The sequence below is a fragment of the Peromyscus eremicus genome, chromosome 1 (assembly GCF_949786415.1).
Source record: "Peromyscus eremicus chromosome 1, PerEre_H2_v1, whole genome shotgun sequence".
Lineage (NCBI taxonomy): Eukaryota > Metazoa > Chordata > Mammalia > Rodentia > Cricetidae > Peromyscus > Peromyscus eremicus.
The window spans coordinates 156,153,708-156,167,026 of record NC_081416.1 but is presented as its reverse complement, the minus strand read 5'-3'; positions in this window follow the sequence as shown (position 1 = coordinate 156,167,026).

The window sequence follows — 13,319 nt, the reverse complement described above, 5'->3', positions numbered from 1 at the left end:
CCACAGAGCTAATCAAAACGGTGAGCTTCTCCCCATATAAGATAAAAGACACTCAGAAACTTACCCGAGCCATGAAAGGACGTGAATCGGAATTAGAAAGGCCGGCGGAACTGAGAAGACACTGGCAGGAAAGTTTAGAAATGAAAACTAAAATAGAAGGTATGTAAGTCAAACGAGAAAACAGAGGATGACAAAACAAAGCTAGGAAGAATGGTTAAAAAATATCGATGAAAAAAGAGACGGTAATATTCTACAGCCAAGTGATGAGCATTGAACGCAGGCAAAGAGCCAACATATGAGAGAGAAGAGTCCAGCCAGCAGGATAGCTCAGTGGTTCAAGGTGCCTGCAGTCAGGCCTGAGGACCTGAGTTCAAACCCCAGGACCCACTCGACAGAAGGCGACACATGCACCGTGGCATATGCATGCATGCATTCATGCATGCATGATTAGACATGCAACAAGTAAAATAATACTATAATGAAGACAAGAGAAAAATATCTGCAAAAGAAAAATCGAGGCACAGACAGACCATAAATAATAAAAGTCAATGGTTTTTAGAAAGTACTCCTAAAGTGGAAAGATAATTTGAAATTGCATGTTGAAAGGGTTTACCAGGACCTGAGACTACCAATCCAGTACAGAGAGCACCACATGAGGATGCATTCTAGTTAATTACCAGGACTTGAAAAGAAAAGTTATATTCCTCTGGGTATCTACCAAGACCCAGTGATTTATGTGAGAAAGTTAGTTAAATTATTGTTGTGTTATTTACAGCACTACTTTATGCCACAGGAAGATGAAATAATTTGGTTAAAATATTCAGGTAGGAGCTGGAGAGATAGCTCATCAGTTAAGAACATTGGCTGCTCTTGCAGAGGACCTGTGTTTGATTCTCAGCACCCACATGGTGGCTCACAACCGTTTGTAACTCCAGTGCCAGAGGATCTGATGCCCACTTCTGGCCTCAGCAGGCCTCAGGCATGCAGTGGTACAAATACAAACTGCAAATAAACACTCATACACATGAAATAAAACTAACAAAATCTTTTTTTTTTTTTTTTTTTTTGGTTTTTCGAGACAGGGTTTCTCTGTGTAGCTTTGCGCCTTTCCTGGAACTCACTTGGTAGTCCAGGCTGGCCTCGAACTCACAGAGATCCGCCTGGCTCTGCCTCCCGAGTGCTGGGATTAAAGGCGTGCGCCACCACCGCCCGGCCTAACAAAATCTTTAAAAAAAGATATTCTTGTAAAAAAATTAAGTCAAAGATTTTTTGTTTTTGTTTTTGTTTTTTGTTTTTCGAGACAGGGTTTCTCTGTAGCTTTGGAGCCTGTCCTGGACTAGCTCTGTAGACCAGGCTGGCCTCGAACTCACAAAGATCCGCCTGCCTCTGCCTCCGAGTGCTGGGATTACAGGCGTGCGCCACCACCGCCTGGCTCAAAGATTTTTTTTTATCTAGAAAATAGACTGTCAAGTATTAAGATTACTATCAATTCCACTAATTCAGAAAAGAGTGCTCCTGTGAACCTTTCTTGAGGAATCTGTTAGAAAAGCATTCTTCTCTCCTTCCAGGGACCAAACTCTGGTCATCAGGCTTGGTGGTAGGTGCCTCAGCCATCTCAGCAGCCCATAAATGTTTCTCTTAACCTTGGTGGTGGTTGCAAGGTTCTGGAGTTTTGCTTCTAAAATAATAATATTTATTTTATACTGAAAACGTTAAAAAAAAGGATAGAAAAAAAAGCAGAGATAAAATGACTTAAAAAACATATGTATGGCTTTCACTTTGCGTGGTGGATTTGTTCTGTTCGACCTTCGTCTTGGTGGTCGGGGTTCCATAGACTCAACCACACTGTTCGCAGCACGGTTTCTCACCGCATTGGGCTGTTTTCTTGGCCTCCTGCATTAGTCGGCTTTCTGGTACTGTGACAAAATGTGTGAGATCAATGACTTAGGGGTGCTAGCCACAGTGCCAGTCCATGGTTGGTCAGTGGATTTGTTTCCGGGCTGAAGATGAGGCTGAATGTGATGGTGCACAGTGTGTAGGGGACAAAGCCATTCACCTAACAGTGGCCAGGAGAGAGGGGGAGGGGGAGGGGGAAGGGGAGGGGAGGGGAGGGGGAGGGGAGGGGAGGGGGAAGGAGAGGGAGAGTGAGTCAGTCTTTGGATAAGATACACCTTCTTCAGCTAGGCCCTGCCTCCTAATTTTCCATTCAGCTATGAATTCACCAATGAGTGGATCTACTGATGAGGTCAGAGTTCTTATGAGCCAATCATCTCTGAGCACTGCTGTGCTGGTGCCTGAGCCTTGACAGGTGAGCCTTTGGGAACACTGGATCTCAACACTGACACCCCCCTTTCCTGCATCATGTTTCCCAAGGTAGGGTGATGGTGGTGGAGGTGATCATGTCCAAAGAAGGTGAGAAGTTTTATGTTGACGTTTTCTTTCCTTTCTGTTGATATGACAAAACACTCTGACCAAAAGCAAATTGGCCAGGGTGGGGTGGGGTGGCATTTGTCTTACACAACCAGGTCATGGTCCATCACTGAGGGAAGTCAAAGTGGGGACCTGAAGCAGAAACCGTGGAGGAATGCTCCATTCTGGCTTGCTCTTGGGCTCATGTTCATCTGGCTTTCTTACCCAGCCCAGTATCACCTGCCTAGGGATGGTGCTGCCCACAGTGGGCTGGGCCCTCCTTTGTCCATTAATAATCAAGACAATGTCCCACAGACATGACTGCGGCCAATCTGACCTGTGTAATGCCTAATCGAGGATTTTTCTCTTAGATGACTCTAGGATGTGTTAAGTTGGCAGTTAAAGCTAACTAGGACACCTACACCTTGTAGGAAAGAGAAAGCTGTTATCTTTGCATTTATTTTAATGATATGCCTTTCAAGATACCTATTGCAGGCCTGGGGATAAAGGTTGTGGGTAGAGCACTTCCTAGAATGTGCAAGGCCTTGTGATTGATAAATCCTGAGCACCACTGTAGCTAGAGAGTTTTCTCTCTGGGTCTGGCCAAGCCCCAGCAGTTCGACAGCCCACTTATAAAATAAACACACAGATGCTTATATTATTTAAACTGTTTGGCCTAATGGCTCAGGCTTCTTGTTAACTGCTCTTACATCTTAAATTAACCCATTTCTATTAATCTATACTTTGCCACATGGCTCGTGGCTTACTTGTACCTTACATCTTCCTTGTAATGGAGTCTCGCTGACTCAGCCTTCCACTTCCCAGAATTCTCCTCTCTGCTTGTCCTGCCTATACTTCCTGCCTGGCTACTGGCCAATCAGTGTTTTATTTATTAACCAATCAGAGCAATACTTTTAACATACAGAACATCCCATAGCATACCACAAAACCCAAACCCAACCCACGAGACCACATGTATAGAAGACAGGTAAATACCAGTGAGTATAAAGTCCTCCTTCAGTCCTGACAGTTGGTATTTGAGTATCTATATTGGTTTTTTGAGACAAGGTTTCTCTGTGTAGCCTTGGCTGCCCTGGAACTCGCTCTGTAGACCAGGCTGGGCTCAAACTCAGAGATCTGCCTGCCTCTGCCTCCTGAGTGCTGTGATCAAAGGTGTGCACCACCAACACCTGGTGAGGTGTAAGTATATTGACTTAGTTTTGTTCTATGGATATAAAACAAAGAGGTTTAGTGAAATTCTGTAGGTCACTCAGAAACCTCTAGCTCGCTATCCAATGGGATTTTTGGCCATATTAATTACTATTAATTAATTAATTATTATAATTAGTATTATTAATTAACTGTTTTATATCAAATATTTATTTTATTATTTACTTGTGTCTGCATCTATGTTTGTAGAGGGATGTGTATATGTACATGCAGGTGCCCATGGAGGACAGAAGAGGGTGTGGGATCTAGAAAGGAGCTAGAATTGCAGGAGACTGTGAGCTGCCTGGGATGGGTGCTGGGAACCAAACAACTGTGTGTTAGCATTCAGACCCGCTTCTTGGAATCCTGGTCAATAAGCAGATAATACTCTGGCCCGCCCAGTGTCCTGATATCATCCTATGTTCTCATTCCCTTTAAGAAAGGATTCCTCCCCCTTTGCATGCACTCTCTCTCTCTTCCCCCTCTCACCATGAGGTTCCATGCACCTCCTCCCTCTCTCTCTCTTTCCCTCTCCCTTCTCTCTCCCCTCACCAAATAAAACTCTCCACTGAGTGCTGTCTGCATGGCGTCTCTGTCTCTCACCCACCGTGGAGCACCTTGGCTCCACCTGCGAAGGCCTCTCTTTTGCCATATCACAACACTGTGTTCCTCCCAGCTGCTGAGCCATCTCTCCCACCCCTATTTTTAATTAATTCATTAATTTTATTTATTTTTTAAATACCATCTTAAGAAAAAGGCTTTGTGGTCTGCAGAGATGGCTCAGTGGTTAAGAATTGCTGCTCTTCCAGAGGTCCTGAGTTTGGTTCCCAGCACCTACATCAGGTGGTTCACAACCACCTGTAACCACAGTTTCAGGGGATCCGACACCCTCTTCTTGCCTCCAGCTGTCACCACACACACACACACACACACACACACACACACACACACACACTGGTGTGTTAGGATTCTGTGCCACTCCAGCTACATGACTGCACATGTGCAGTTTGGGGTCTTATGTCTTACATCATCAGTGTGCACTGGTGACTACGTATGCACCTTAAAAGCCGGATGCAGACCCCACCCCCTCTCTTTGCCCTTTGCTCTCTCTCTGCTCTGCTCTCCCCCCCCCATCTTTCTCTCCAAGCCTGGCCCTCCTCTTTCCCCTGCCTCCCTTTTCCCTCCTAATAAAGCTCTGAAAACTAACAGTGGGTTCTGTGGTGGCCGTGATCTTTCCACTTGGTAACCAGTGCCGTTCATCATCTTTTCAAGGTGCCCATGCATACATGCAGGCAAAACACTGATACACGTAAAGCCAAAATAAAAACCAACTTTAAAAAAAATGGGTTTTATGTGAAATTTTAAATTCCAGAGTCTTCCTCCTCCCTTGCCTCTTTTGGCAAAAGTCTTTGAAAGGAAGTCTATTGTTTCTGAATTATAGCAATTAAAGATATACCCTGAATGGTTGGTTCTCCCATGCAAACCCCTTACAAACCAACAAACAACAAACAAACAAACAAACAAACAAACAAACAAACAAAGTAAGCGATTTCGACAGAACTGGGACGCGGCAAGCAAGCAAGTCAATTAAGGCTGCTTTTTTTTTTCTTTTTTTTTTCTTCCGAGAACCACATAAACGTAAAAGCGCCACATATTTGAGCCGTTTTAGCAGTTTTCCATCTGTTTTTGTTGTCTCAAGAAAGAAAGACGTTTCTGGGGCAGGTCTGGGAGTTGTGGGTGACTTTCAGGTTGTCACAGGGCTTCGGACGGCTCTGGGGTTTGGGTCAGGGTCTGCCCTTCCCCGGGTTCCAGGTTTTTTTTACTTTCTTTTGGCTTGAGGAACGAAGCCCTGTGCATGCTGGGTGGGCAGAGCCACATTGTGGGCCGCCCTTCAGACACATTTTCCACAGGCACCCATGTCTTCTTGGGCATAAACAGGCTGTCGCTGAATGCACAACCAGCCAGGAGATTCTGTAAATTGAATCCTCCATCTTCTGCTAATATGGCTTTTGGCAATAAAGCCATTATCTCAAAGTGGCATAAAAGGCATCTTGAGCCCCCCCCCTCCTTTTTTTTTTTTTTTTTTTTTCATCTGTTGCGGGCTCAGCAGGGAGTTTATTGCTATTTAGAACTCTGATTGCTAAATGCTAAAGGAGGCAGGTCACCCTGTAAGTGGATAGACAGGCCTCTGAGGTGCCACTTGCTGCCATTCAGGGTGACTGGCAGGCATTTTCAGTGGTATAGCCTAAGACTCCATGAGAGCGAGCCTCCTCATGGTGTCTGAGTTGCTTTGGTGATGATCAGTAAGTCCAACCAATGGGACCTGTTTGAAGTCTGGTATTGTGAAAGTTTAGATGGGCGTAGAACAGGAAAGTCCTGTGAGCAGCGATTTACAGAGTCAGCTTCACATCTGTAAATCCTGTGCTCAGGAGCCTGAGGCAGGAGGAGCCTGAGCTTAAGGGAAGTCTGGGCTACAGTGTGAGGTCCTGCACACACATGCACAACTTCTTCCCACATATATACATAAGTGAAACTAAAAATCCTGGAATTACATTTCTAATTTTTTGGGGTGGAGGGTTAGTACCTGTCTAAGTTATTTTGTCATCATTGCCAAGGAACACCTGAGAGAATCAACTTGATGCAGGAATGATTTATTTTAGTTCATGGCTTCAGTCCACTGTGGCAGGGGTTCACCCGTGGGGAGTGGGGAAGGGTGGCTCCTCCACCATGGTGAATTAGTGTGGCGAGCACATACCCCGGTTACGGGGGAGGAATAACCACTCTTGATTCATACTTGGTATAACACTCATTTATTCACACAATAAGATTACAAACAATATTTATCCCATCTTCCAAGGGGGAGCAGGAATACCTCACCGGGCGTACAGGTCCGGACTGGCCAAGTCTGTTCCTCCGGATCTCGGGTCAGCCTTCCTGTGGTCAACCTCGTCTGAGCTGAGGACAGGATCTTTCGTCCCTGGAGGAGGAGAGTCGTCTCATGTGAGGAGCTCTGTTGGTCGTGTCCGAGGCTTTCTCTTTTATAAACTTTCTGGGTAGGTTCTAGTCCTTCCACACATGGCTTATCACTACCCACTTATGGTTTATTTACGTCATTCTGTTGCTTATCACTCCTGACTAGGGTTGGTCACCCTAGGTCTTATATGTTCCTTACAATTAGGAAGCACAGGGCAAGCCAGGACAGAAGGGGGTGTGGTCTTCAGAGGTCCACCCTAGTCACTGACTCTGTCAGCCAGGCCCCACAGCCTCCCCTCAAACAAATGCCACCAGCTCGGGAGCAACAGGGTGGACAGAGCAGCCTCTTGGGGACATTTTATTTTCTGTCCACAGCAGTACAATCATTATATTGAAGCTTTTTCTCAATCTCTTGGGGTTTTATAGTTGGTATTTTGAAAATCAGAGTATCTACTTTTAATTATGATATAGCTACTCTCTCTCTCTCTCTCTCTCTCTCTCTCTCTCTCTCTCTCTCTCTCTCTCTCTCTGTGTGTGTGTGTGTGTGTTAGGGTGGTTGACTGTAGCAGAGGTAGATCTGGAACTCGCTATGCAGCCCAGTCCAGCCTTGAATTCCCAGTAATTCTCCTATATCAGTCTCCCAAGCCCTAGGGTGGCAGATTGGTTTCACCATGACTGACTTTAGAATATCTATTAAAAAATAAAAAGGAGGCTGGAGAGATGGCTCATGGGCTAAAAACACTGGCTGCTTTTGCAGAGAACCTGGGTTCTGTTGCCAGTATCCACATGATGGCTCACAACCATCTGTAAATCCAGTTGTAGGGGATCTGATGCCCTCTTCTGGCCTCTGCAGGTACTACATGCACATGATATACATACTTGTAGGGAAACACACATGTACATAAGAGTAATAAAAAAAATCTTTTTTGAAGGTAAGAATCTTGGTTTTTCCTCATTATTTTGAAGTACAGCTTTTTTTTCCAGTCTTAGGTGATACCTATAAATGGTTAAGACATCCAGATTTTCCTTTACACAATTGAAAATGCTTTTTTTTTTACCATAATGAGAAAAAAAAAACCTTTACAAATGAATATTACCATTATGCCTCGATAGTCCTTTAGATTTGATAAGGTAATATCTTCCCTGCTTTCTTTGAAAAGAATTACTCCCATATCTCTGTTTTGTTTGTATTTTGAGTGAGGGTCTCTCTGTAGTCCAGGACAACCTCCAATTCCTGATCCTCTCACCAGCCTCCCGAGTGCTGGGATCTCAGGTGTGCATGATGCCTACCTCCTAGTCTACTTTCTTTGGAGTTTTTGTTTACCCTCATTTCTAGAAAATTTTTGTAATATGTCTTTAGGATTATGAAAATTTTGCCAAGTGAAAGTATCTAGTGTGATTTTTAGACTAACAATAGTTAGCTTCAAATTATTTTCATCTAGCTGGGTGTGGTGATATATGCCTTTAATCTCAATACTCAGGAGGTAGAGACAGGGGGATCTTTGTGAGCTGGAGGCCAGCCTGGCTTAAATAGTGAATTCCAGGACAACCAACCCTGCATAGAGAGACCCTGTCTCAAAAAACAAAAACAAAAACAAAATAGTTTCATCCTTCCTTTTGTGATTTTAAGATTGTCTCATGTAGAGATTTTTAGCTTCATATCCCCTGAAGAGAAAAAGAAAGATGAGCTTCAGAGCTTGATTTTACCCACAGGTACACTTCTCTAATTAAAAAAAAATTTAGATTTTTAAATTTTATTTTATATGTGAGTGTTTTGTCTGTGTATCTGTATGTGCATTATGTATGTGCAGTTCCTGCAGAGGCCAGAAGAGGGCGTCAGATCCTGGAACTAGAGTTGCAGATGGTTGTGAACTGCCATGTGGGTGCTGAGAAATGAACCAGGGTTCTCTGTAAGAGCAACAAGAGCTCTTAAACGCTGATCCATCTCTCCAGCCCAGGTATACCGCTTCTCACTTCCCTTTTTTTTTAAATTAACAAAGCTAATGTGAAAGTAAAAATGTTGCCTGTTGCCAATTTAACTTCTTTAATTAAAGCAGAAAGTTACCAGGCGACAGTGCCATGGGTGAAGTTCTGAAGTCATCAGGGTGAAGAAGTCAGTTTAAAATTAAAACTGTTGGCGTGCTGGTGACTGTACATTCTGGTATCAGGAGTGTCGATACTTTAGTTAATGGAAAATGGAGACAACTGCCTGAAACTCTACTAGTATTACCTTTTTAAAATATTATGAAACCGTAAGAGGCGTGACTAGAGAGCAGCCTTGACGAGAGCTGAGCTGCCTTAGAAGCCCCGAGTTTGGAAGATTAAAGCGTGAAACTCAAAGGAATGTGTATTCCGCCTCTTAAATGAGGTCAGGCGAGGAGCCCTGCTTCCCTTCCATGAGCTCCTTAAGCTGGAGAGTGTTGGAAACAAACAATTCATTCTGGAATGTGCTGAACCCTATGATTAAAAAAAAAATCCCAAAGAACCCCTGGTTTGTGGTCTTTGAGCCAGTCGATGGCTTTAAGGGTTAAATTTTTTTTCTGCCTAAAAAGCCAAGTATTCTTCTCCCCTCCCCATTCCCCCCTTCCTCCCTCCTTTTTTTCTAACTTTCTTTTCCTTTCTTCTCTCTTCCCTTCCCCTCCTTTCTCCCTCTCTCCCTCATCTCTTCTCCCTTTTCCTTTTTTGAGTGTCTTTATCACCATCACCCACCCCCCATTTCCAATTTCTTCAAAAATGCTCTTTGCAAACTTTGCTGCCCATTTCTGAAGAGCGGTGTGTGTCTTGCCATATGGTCCATCCAACCAAATCCCAGCACTTTGAGGAATGATGCCCCCCCCCCCCCCCCGTGAAAAGCCACACCTTTTACCAGACCTTTCATTTCATAAGCATGAATACATTTTCCCAGTATCAGGATTATTGATTGAGGTGTTTCAGGCACATAGCTACAAAGACTAACATAAAAATGTCCTGGGCTCCAGGACTCACAGGAGAAGTGTAATGGCAAAACTCAGTTCATTTCATGGTAGTTTATCACATTTAAAGTGGGGGGAGACCAAGGGTCTTTGTGCCACGCCTTCCCTGTGTCTCTCAAAAACAGATGCACTGGAGTGTGGTGTATCAGTGAAGGAATCACGCATTTCCCTGCTAAGCCCACAGCTCCCTGCTTCTGAAATACGTGCCCAGATCCGTAGACATTGAGTCCCAAGGACACTGACACTGTGGATGATTTGTTTTTCAGATGAAGCAACGGTGGCTGACAGAGGGGACTTTTGGACAGCACCAGCCACCAGCTGGAGTGGCTGCCCTGGGCAAACAGAACCCCCTTCTCTTACTGTCCTTAGAGACTCAGAATGCTGGAGGCCACCCCTTCCCTCCCCATATCAGAGCCACCATGCTCTGTCTGCCATGTGACAAGGCAGGGGCACTGGGGCCCATCTGTGCTGGCCGTCAAGGCAGAGGCAGGCTGCAAGGCTGGTCTGGGTTCCCAGCCCGCATCTCAGCTCTCGCAAGGCAGTTGCTGCGGTATCCCACGGGGCCTCTGATGGGAAATCTTTCCCCTCCAGGGACCCCTGGAAAGTGATCTCCAACCCTTTCACCTACAAGTTTTGGAGATAGTCTTGCCAGATAGCTCAGGCCCACTTGAATTTGCAATCCTCCTGCCTCAGCACCCTAAGCACTCTGATCGTAAGTGTGCACCACCATTTCCACCCAGACCCATGACCGCAGCATCTACAGTCAGATTTGATGGTATACATCTCTAATTTCAGCACTCAAGAGACTGAGGCAGGAGGATTGTTGCCAGTTTGAAGGACTGCATAATAAGACCCTGCCTGAAAACCAACAAATAAAAATAAACAAGTGCCACATAGATAGTGATGATTCCCAAGTTTAAATAAACATTATTAACATGATTTTTGATCGTCAACTCTGACTGTATACATTTATGGGCTATAATGTGGTGTTTTGGCGTGTATGTACAATGTGGAATGATCAGCTCAAGCTAGTTAACACTGGCATCACTTTGCACAGTTATTATTTTTTGAGTATGTGGTAAGACATTTGAAATGACACTCTTGGTTGTTTTGAAGTACGCATTCATCATTACTGACTACAGCCACCCCGCTGTGCAGCTCTCAACGGCTAATTCCAGTCTGGCTGAACCTTTCTTTTATTGAGTTATGATTCACGTGATATAAACTTGACTGTTGATCATCTTAAGATGGATAAATTCAGTGCCAGTTAGTGTGTTTACAGTGCTGTCTTGCCACCACGTCCAGCTATTTCCAGGCTATATTTATTATTTCCTGCAAGGGAAACCTTGTGCCTACTGAGCTTCTGTCCCCCCAGCACACCCCCATTCTCTCCTCCTCAATGCCTCTGTCCCCACTCATCTTTTCTGGAATGTCATATATAAAGATTCCTAGATGTCTTATTCATTGTCCCAACCACTCAATTTCCTTCCCCCCTTCCTTATTTAATTAACTCATTATTTTAGAACTTAACACCTTCTTTTGGCTAGTTTCATAGATCTAAACCAGGTACTGTGATCATGTTCAACCCCCATTACTCCCACACACACACACACCTGCCACCCTCCTCCTCCTCAGTGAGTCCGGGTCTTTCTAGTCTTATGGTTTTGATCCGGTGAGTTTACTTAGAGCTGCTGGGATGAATATGTGTGTGTGGCGGGTGTTCACTAGCCCAAGGGCAACTTACCAGTGGCCTGATCACGAAGACGGTTGTTTCCTCCCCAGCCCAGCACCAGGCAGTTCAGTCCTTTGCAAAGGCGAGGCTGTCTCCTCTCTGTCCTACTTTTCTTTCCATTGCTGTAATAAACACCATGACCAAAGGCAATGTGGAGAGGAAGGGTTTATTTCAGCTCACAGCTCTCCAGTCTACCACGAAGGGAGTCAGGGAAGAACTCAAGGCAGGAGCCTGGAGGCAGGAGCCGATGCAGACCACAGAGAGGGGAGCTGCTTACTGGCTTGCTCCCCATGGCTTGCTCAGCCTGCTTTGTTATGGAATCCAGGGCACCAGCCCAGAAATGGCACTGAGGCCAGTGAGCTGGGCCCTCCCACATCACTCATTCATCAAGAAAACATCTCACAGACTTGCCTATAGGACAGTCTGATGGAAATAATTCCTCAACTAATGTTCCATCTTCCCAAATGACCCTAGCTTGTTTCAAATTGACAAAAACTGACCAGTGACCTCTCATTACAACTCCAAGTTGGTGTCAGTGCCCACATACTGTTACTCCAATGATGGTCTCCGTCTTTGTTGTCTAGGTGGGTAGATCTGGGCTTAGAATATTCTTCATTCTGCCTGTTTACAATATGTTGCTAATAAAATGTAGATTAGAAGTGGGGCTGAAGAGATGGCTCAGTGGCTAAGAACACGGGCTTCTCTTGCAGAGGACCCGAGTCTGGTTCCAGGCACCCCACAGTGGCTCACATCTATCTGTAACTCCAGTTTTGGGGATCTGATACCCTCTTCTGGCTTCTATACCTGTGGTACACTCAGGTTCAAGCAGGCAAAACACTCATATAATAAATGAATGAATGAATGAACAAAAGAAAGAAAGAAAGAAAGAAAGAGAGGAAGGAAGGAAAGGAAGAAAGAAAGAGAAATCTTTTTAAAAAGACAGACACACGCAGGCATCTTCTTTGGAAATCTGAGGTTGAAAACTTGTCTCTCTACACACCCAGTTTATTTTCTTCTACTGTAGCCCAGGCTGGCCTTGAACTTGTATACTCCCTACCTCAGTCTCTCAGGCATGGGGATTACAGGCATGAGCCACCACACCTAGCTCATATTTTCTGAGATTTACTTTTATTATTATTATCTTAAATTATTTTTAATTGATTATTTGGAAATCTTACATCATGGACCCTGATTGAGCTCACCTCCCAGTCTTCCCATGTCCATCCCTCCCCTCTGGCCTCCCCACAAGGAAAAAAAGGTCCATTTTGTGTTGTCCATATATTCACTGGAGCGTGGTCGGATTCCTGGTGGCCAGCCCCCTCAGGGAGGAAGAGTCTTTCTCTCTCTGCATCCGTGCCAGAAGTCATCAACTGAGGAGGGCAGTGTGGTGGCCAGAAGTCATCAACTGAGGAGGGCAGTGTGGTGGCCAGAGCCAGCTCCCTGTTGCCCATGCTACCATCACTGTGCTGTGGGCCAGTGAGGTGCTGGGTCAGCTCTCCTGAGCACAGGGACGTCAACATGGCTTCAGGTGGCAGCCCAGACCATGGGCTTTGGTGGTAACATGGGCTGTAGACATCAACACAGCTCTTGGTTATATCAGGATCACTGACCCACTCATTGCCCTCAGCAGCTGCACAGCCAGGAGACTTGGCATGGCCTCAGATGGTTACACATGTCACTCACATCAGTCTGATGTCCCAAGCAAGAAAGCCTGAGGACATCACCTCAGCAGTAGGCAGTGGCACAGGATGCATAGGTCCACAGGGGTCTCAGGTTTCATCGAGGCCTGAGGCAGCAGCATGGACCACCGACACTAACATGGCCTCCGGTGGCATCATAGGCCATGGCGGTCCTTCAAGGAGGTCCAATCCAGAAAGCGAACTTTTCCTCCTCTCCGGCCTCTGTTGTTGCCCAGAGCCAGGGGTCAGGCGGCAGGTTCAGGGGCTGAGTCTACATCTGCCCAAGCTCCAAGCTGTTGTACACCAAGATCTGGCCAATGCTACTGGGCAGTGACAGCATGTCCG